The sequence below is a fragment of the Calliphora vicina genome, chromosome 3 (assembly GCF_958450345.1).
Source record: "Calliphora vicina chromosome 3, idCalVici1.1, whole genome shotgun sequence".
NCBI lineage: Eukaryota > Metazoa > Arthropoda > Insecta > Diptera > Calliphoridae > Calliphora > Calliphora vicina.
Genome location: NC_088782.1, coordinates 75,311,567 through 75,319,854, shown reverse-complemented (window position 1 = coordinate 75,319,854; position 8,288 = coordinate 75,311,567).

Below are 8,288 nucleotides of genomic sequence, written 5' to 3'. Positions count from 1 at the left end.
AATTTGACATTTTGGTCAAACATGTGTTTTTCTCATCCATGTAACTTACTACATATCTATTGTTCTTAGCTAAATGTGGCCCAAATAGTTTAGATAGCCATTTCTTCAATCTTTATTTATTTTTTGCTCAAAAGAAATCTTAGGTTTTTTCCTTTAAGAGCTTTTTGGTCGCTTAGTGGGAAATACAGTGGCGGCCAGCTAATTAGGGACCAAATTGTTTGCTAAATTCCATGTGATTCTCAATTAATTTTTCGAATATTTCCACAACTATATATATGCACAAGGACAAGTGTGTTTTATTCAGCTGTGTCAATTCATAACTATTCACCACGAACACATAGGGTTTTTCTACAATTTGACCAAAATTTTATTTTTTTAATAAACATAAGTTTTTTATAATTATATTTTTATTATAGAAGATATTCAGACCAAATTTCGTATTTTTAGTTCCACTTGTTTCGGCCATATCATGTTATTAACAGGGGATGTTCGCAGAAGTGTGTCTACGTATTTCCACATATCTTTGTTCATATAAGTTGTACCGATTTTTCCAAACATTTTTGGGAAACTAGAAATATTAATACTAATTTCCATACACCTAGGTCCTTTTGTTTTGCACTATCGCACTTCAAATTCAGTCGATAAAAAAATTCAAGTTTTTGTCCCTAAATAGCTGGCCGACATTGTATATCAAAATAAGTGTTTTGTAACTCAAGATATACAACTTTTAATTATTTTTTTTGACTAAATATAAAATTTTTTTGGCTTTTTTTTCAATTTTCTTTTTGATTTTTTTTTTTTTTTTGCTCAAAAGTTCAGTTCATAAATGTTTGTTCGCTATATGGAATTTATTTTGATATATATTCCACTCGAATCCCTCATAGCGACTTAAAAGCTCTTAAAGGAATAGCTTTCTTTGAGCAAAAAATAAAAAATGGGCCCATCTTGAAAAAAAGTCAGAAAAGTTTTAGATTTTGTTACAATTTTTTTGATAGATATCCAACTCGCATCCCACTATGCGAATAAAAAGGTCTTCATGGAAATGACTTAAGCTTTCTTTTAACCCTCCATTACTTTAAAAAAAAAATTTTAAATTTAAACAATGTTTTAAAGCAAAATATCCATATAAAATTTGATTTTAAAACGTTGTTTAAATTTAAAATTTGTTTATGAATACGGCCTAAAGTATTTAAAAGAATAATAAAAATAGAATTGCAGTAAAAATATATTTTTATCAAAAAATAGCTTAAAACTTAGGGTGTTTAAAAAAATTTTAAATAAAAAAATGTTTGCCTGTATCAACCTAATAAGTTGTGACTAACGGAGGGTTAAGAAAAAAATAATTAAAAAATATTGCCCATTTTGAAAAAAGTCAAAAAAGTTTCATATTTAGCCAAAAAAAGCAAAAGATTGAAAAAAATGTCAAAAAAAATTTTTGATTTTGGAAAAATAAATGTCAAACATTTTTTATTTATTTTTCGAAAGATTGAAGAAATTGATAAACACAACACACTTTAAGGCACTCAGTTGATGTTTATTCGAAAAGCGTCTCTGATAAAGTGACTCACGACTGCAACCTCTGCCACTATTTATAACACTGCCATCTGCACTCTAGATTGTTCTTTAACTGTCAAAATACGAATATTCTAGATCTTACTAATACATACGCCATCTGTGGTGTACTTTCTACAATGTTCTTTAACTGAATATTCGAATTCGAATACAGCGTTGCCAACTTACTATCAAATCAACTGAAAGCTTTTATTTAATAATGCCCACAGATATGTTACAGTTTGCTATTACAGCACTGTTATTTGAAAGCATTATGCTACTTTTAAATCAGCCCTTAAAATCGTTATATTTGAATTCATGTACAATTTCGTAACAGTATGTTATTTGGACTTTGATGTCAAAGCGGCACATTTTATTCCCAGCAAGCACTTAGTACTGAATAACATACTCTTCAATAGAGTTTCGTGTTTTCAACACCTAAAACCAAAACCGAAAACCAAAATTTAAGGTGATTAACAGGATTTTTGATTCATCCAAATATAAAAATATCATTGGATTTCTTTAAATTTAATCATTTGAATTACAATAATTACTTTAGATAACGTAGCTGCTGCCTTTCTAGGCAATGGAAATCTTGCAATAAATAATGATATAAATTAATTTAAAAATATTGATCATATTTCCTGACAATTAAACTTAAAATTTAATTATGACTGTTTATTTATTTAATTAAAAAAAAAACTAATGCAAAATGTTAAAAACAAAATTTTAGTTATTATATTTGAAAGAATCCGATAAAAGTATAGTTGAAATTCTTCCATTTTTTGAAAACACTTCTCTTCAATGACTACTGTATACAACCTGCATTACATAGATGTAGTCTAATAATGACTTATATATTAGCTGATATGCATATACTGCTTATTAATTGGACATCTACATAGGTGTATAGTAGACCCACCCTTAAAAAATATATTCGTTTTGGATGGATCTTATTTAGTTCTTTATTTAAATTTGGGTTTTAAACATTTAAAATAAATCATAAGGTAGGATCACACATGGCAAATATTTGACGAAAAATACGTAACGTTGTTTACTCTTACAAGTGTTTTGTAAGATCAAACAGCATCAAATAAAATAAAACTAAATATTTGTTTTGAATTGTCCTAAGTAAAAGGAGATTTTGAAATAAATAAGAGAATTAAAATACATTTTGTTGTGACCCTACCTTTATTTTCTAGAAGGTATCTACACAGAAATGCGTGTAAAGTAGGCGTAAATTTTAATTTTTTTCTTAATATATGGTGCGATAAAACACGTATAACGTTGCGATTTTTCATTCGATATGTTTTATAAATACCTTGTTAGCCAGATAATTCTCTAGATAGATTTATTTCAAACATTTCAAATACTATTTTTATATGAAATCAAGAAAGTACCACTACACTATTTCTAGATATCCGATTTATCTTATATTTATTAGCTACTAAAGAACATATAAACCAAATCTATTTATTGGGTGTATGACTTCATAAAACGGGATTTTTTAAAATGTCTAGCTTTTATTTTGAAACATTTGTACAATATAAAGTTATTCAAAGTATTGGACATTGTGAATCGATTCCGAGCCAAAAGAACTTCTCATCTTTTAAGGTGAAAAAAAAGAAACAATTCTAAAATCAGCCTAAAAACAGCATACTTATAACGTTTATAAGCTGTAACTTTAAGGATATCGTTATTCAACTAAAACGAAGTGATCATCATTCAAAAATATAAGTATTTTTGTTTTTCAACACCTATTTTTTGTGAAATCCAGTCTGTCCGTTTTTTGTGGAAAATTGGCTAATATCACCGGAATTTGAAAACATTATGGGTGAAATTAAAGCTAAATGTTTCGACTTTAATTTAACGCATCAAATTTTACATTTTTAAAGCAATATGAAAAATTTTATTAAAACTATCGTTATCTGGCCTTCAGAAAGCGTATTTCATGGACAGGCGTAAATACATCGTTAAATAGATCTAGATCTAAAATATGTAGACTTCTTTATTATTAAATTTCTATGCTTTGGCTGGTATTATTAATACCAAATTTTAAATGCGATACAATAACCGATTTAGTAAATTAAATTTCACATACGTTAAAATTAGCTTAAGTAGTAATATTTCCATAAATATAGCGAATATCGGTATAATATTTTACTATATATAAATGTAACATGCGATAATTTCGCGCAAAGTGGTCGATATATTTTATAGGGTCGCAAAAGCAAAATTCTAGAAAAATCACATGGAATAATCTTCACTAATGGTGAAGTTTAGTTAAAGTCTATAGGCCATAACTTTCAATATTTTACCAAAATAAATTTTGTGGTTGTGTGGAATTTAAAATGAATTTATCTTTTAATACATTTGGGAAAAATATATTTTTAACGCTATTTTGTGATTGTTAAACATTTTTTTTTAGAAATTATGGTCAAAATAGATAGACAATCAAAAATTTGCATATCGTCACCTGAAATCAAAAGGGCGTAACAACCAAAAAATTTAGTTTTTAATGTTTATTTGTACAAAGCATCAAGACACACGTCTTCACAAATAACGACTTTTTTAACCAAAGAAAATCATATTTGTAACCACAAAACTTTTAATCTTATTATGTTTTTTGTCTCTCCTGTAAAATTATGATAGGCCCTTTTGCAGTTTAGGTGACGATATATATTTAATCTGACAATATTTTTTAAAACAAGTATTATTTCTGAGTTATTATATGAAAACTAGCGGATATTCAGCGTGTGCTACTACGCTAAAAATTCCCATGGTATATAAAATATATTTTTGTAAAAAAAGTACCAAAAAGAGTGATCCCTTTGAAGTTAAAATTTCAAAAATTGACATAATTCATTTGATATTTGATTTTTTTTTAGAAGGATAACAATTTCATTTAAATTAATGGGATACAAAAAAGTACAAAAACTTGAGTTTCACCCGTTTTATCCCCTTAAAAGTACAAAATTCAAAAAGTACCACACACCTGTCCACTTATGTTTTGCATAAATTTAGATTAAAAGTTCGACTTTTAGTGCTAGCTTTATTAGTTCTGGAGATATAGAGATGCCGATTTTACCCGGTTTTACCCTCTTAAAATTCGAATTTCATAAAATCCATTCTTAGTGGATCGTGTGATGTACCTACTTACAAAATTCCAAGACATAAATATTTTCAGAAGTAAAATGTTTGTGTGCAAAAATTTTAAAATCGGAATGGACCTAATGTAGTATTTAAGGTGTCTAAAAGATTCTGACTAAACAATTAAAGTTTCAATATCTAAAAATACTTCTTCCAAAACGTAAACATCTTTTAAATTTGTTAAAGTTACAAACTCTGAAAAGTTATTTGCAAATGTAGACAAACCTGTAGTTTAATTTGTCATTGCACCAATTTTATAAAACTTGTACAATACATTTCTTCTACTATTTATATATTTTTTAATCAGCCCCACTGTGCGATGTATTTTAATAATTGAATGTAAATAAAAGAGTATTGAATGTAAACATATATGTATGTTTTTAAGAAACTTCTGCCATGATATTTATATATTGTTTGAAACTTTATTGTGAAATTATATTTATAAAAATGTATGGTGATTGCAGTGAATGGATGTTTGGATGGATAAATGTGAATGAGATTATGATTTTGGTTATGTACGATTAATTTGTTAATCTATTTATATGATGAGATTTAAAAGTTTCTTGCATTTGAACTATTCTAAAAGTTTTATATGTATTTAGTCAACCAACATAATAAATATAAATACAATATATTTTGTATGTAAACATGTAATATTTAATAATTGAATAATTTAATATTAATTTCTTTTAGCTAAATTTACACATAATCATTGAAAAGTAAAATGAAATCATGTTAACTTTTAGGTTTTTGTTTTTAATTAGAGAAATTTTAATGACTATTTACTCTAAGTAGATAAAAAAAAATCAAATACTAACAATCACAAATATTGACTGATTGATCTTTAATTATTTATCTATTTATAAACGATTGTTTTTTTTTGGTATTGTAAAAAAAAACAACTAATAATTTAACTATGTGGTAGTAAATAGTAGTATTAGTAAGTAGTAGTAGTAGTATAGTAAGTAGTAGTAGTAGACCAAGTATAAATAGTATAATGTAGTATATTCAGAAAAAAAAAAAAACAACTTAATTAATTTACAAATAAAATCGAACTGAACTGAACAGAAATTAAATAAAAACAACACTCACTTAATAAAATCAATTCAAATAAAATGAAATCCAACAGAAAAAATTAAGAAAACCTAAATAAACTAATGAGAAAAAAGGAATTTATTAATAAAAAAATTATTGTATAAATATTTGTTTTAAGTAAATGAAATTCAAATCCTAACTTTAGCTTAAATATTAAAAATTTCTGATTTGTTTTAATTAAGTACAACTACAACTTTTTAGCAGATCATTTCGAAGGATTGATCAATTCATTTATTTAGGAAATAAACATTTCAAAATTAAATCATACAATATAAAGAAAATAAATACACAACTTATAAAGACAAATCGAAATGAACACAGGAAATTATTAATAAAAATTAAAACAAAAAAAAATATATAAAAACAACAATCAACGACAACAGCAACAAATGTAGGCAACTAATAGTACTTACCGGTAATGGAACATAGCAAACGCAGAGTGGGAGTATTGCCAGAGTATTGATTGATCATGCCCTGACTGTGAGCCTTAGGGGCAGGCATACTCAATGTTATGGCTTTGTGGAATTTGCGACGACGTGGTTCAACAGTAACGATAGGTGATACTGCGACACCACGTCCTAAAAGTTTAGCCGTTAGATCTGGATCAACAGGTTGTGCCTAAATGGAGACGGAAACGGAAACAAAACAACATGATTTGTAGCTTAAATACAGTAAACAAAATGATTTTTCTTTCATTATTTTCAGAATGGCCACTTAAATTATAATAACAACTATTCATTATATACATTTTCTTTCTTTCTTTCTTTTTTTATTAAATTATAAAAAAAAAAACAAATAAATAAAATTAACGGAAAAAAAAAGAAATTTAAAAGAAAAATGTGAATTACTAAATTGTGTCTACAAACAAAAGTTTTGCACCAAAAAAAGCGTTTCTTTCACAAAATCAATATTTCTTAATTTTTTTCTTTTTACAAATAAAATATTTTCTCTACATACTAACTTACAATTAATTGGTTTTAGTTATTGTAATTATAATTCATAGTTAATTTATCATTTTATATGTCTTTAGAAATTGTTGAAAAGTACTTAATATGAGGTACAGAATACAACCCTCCAGAAATAAATAATTAATTTGTTTATTTATTTATTTATTGCTGAAGAGGGGGATGGTAGGGAGTTGATTGGTTGGTTACACAGGGATTAAATGGTGAACATTTTTATTATTTTATTTGTTTAATTTTCATTTTTAGTTTGTTTAAAAATTTAATTAATTATTAATTAATTGCTGTTTAACATTAATGCTGATCATATTTATTTACTATTTGTACATATTAAATATAAATTCTTATGAAATGTTCCAGCCCATTTATTTCCCAATAAATTTAGTTATTAAAAAAACTTTAACTACTTGAAAAATAAAATTAATTGATTGTATTGATTAAATAAAGCATAAACAAACCAAAAGACACTGCAATTACAATAATCATGGTTAAATGAAAAAAAAAAAACAAAACTAAACACCTGATGACGAAATAAAACCAAAATTCAACTGAAAATCAAAGAAATATAATTAAAAACAAAATAATTATGATTTTCATGTACACGTAACTATGTATGTTTGTATGTATGTACGTAAGTATGTATATTTAATGTATGGTATGAATTAATGCATGAATCTAATGAATAAATGATTTATAAAAAAGGGCCATTGAAAAATCATTTTTTGTTTTTTGTATTAAGCTTTCAAAATTAGAGAGAGAGAGAGAAAGGCACAAATTGGCACTTTAGTTTCCACAAGAGACCCAATTGCTTAAACGTCTACTGACAAAAACAAACAAAAAACTAAACCATTACTAATGTACTTATGTTAATTGCAATTGCAATTATTATTAACATTTATTTACGTAATTAATTAATTAAATAATTAATTAATCAATTAATCAATTGGCAATAATAACAACAACAACAACAATCAACACAAAATTAGAAGTAGAAGTTGAATTAAAACATTTTAGAACGCATAAAGTTTTTGTTTTAACTAAATTTATTGGGTAATTTTATGTGTTTTTTTTTTACTTTATAATAATAATAAATCCATTACTAGTGACGAATAAATAAGTATTTACTTAGTATTTATATATGTTTTGTTATATAATATTGTAAATATGTAATAATAAATTAGTTAATTAATCAATTAATAATAAGCATGTAAGTTTATTTGTTATAATAATAGTAAATAAGTATAGAGTTAATTAATAAAATTTAATAAATTATTTATATGGAGAGCATGGCACAATCAATCAGCTAGAATTATTAGAAATTTGTTCTCAATTATAATGTCCCTAAAAACTTCAAAACTCAATTTTCATACATTTCCAATTTAAACAAGATTAAATAATTTTCATATTCATATTTAATTAAAAAAGTTGAATTTTGGGAAATGTTCAGCAGAACAAAGTTACTAATTGTCAACTCTCCCTAATAATTCTACCTGATTAATTGTGGCATAATAGAGAGTATATATTCAAAGA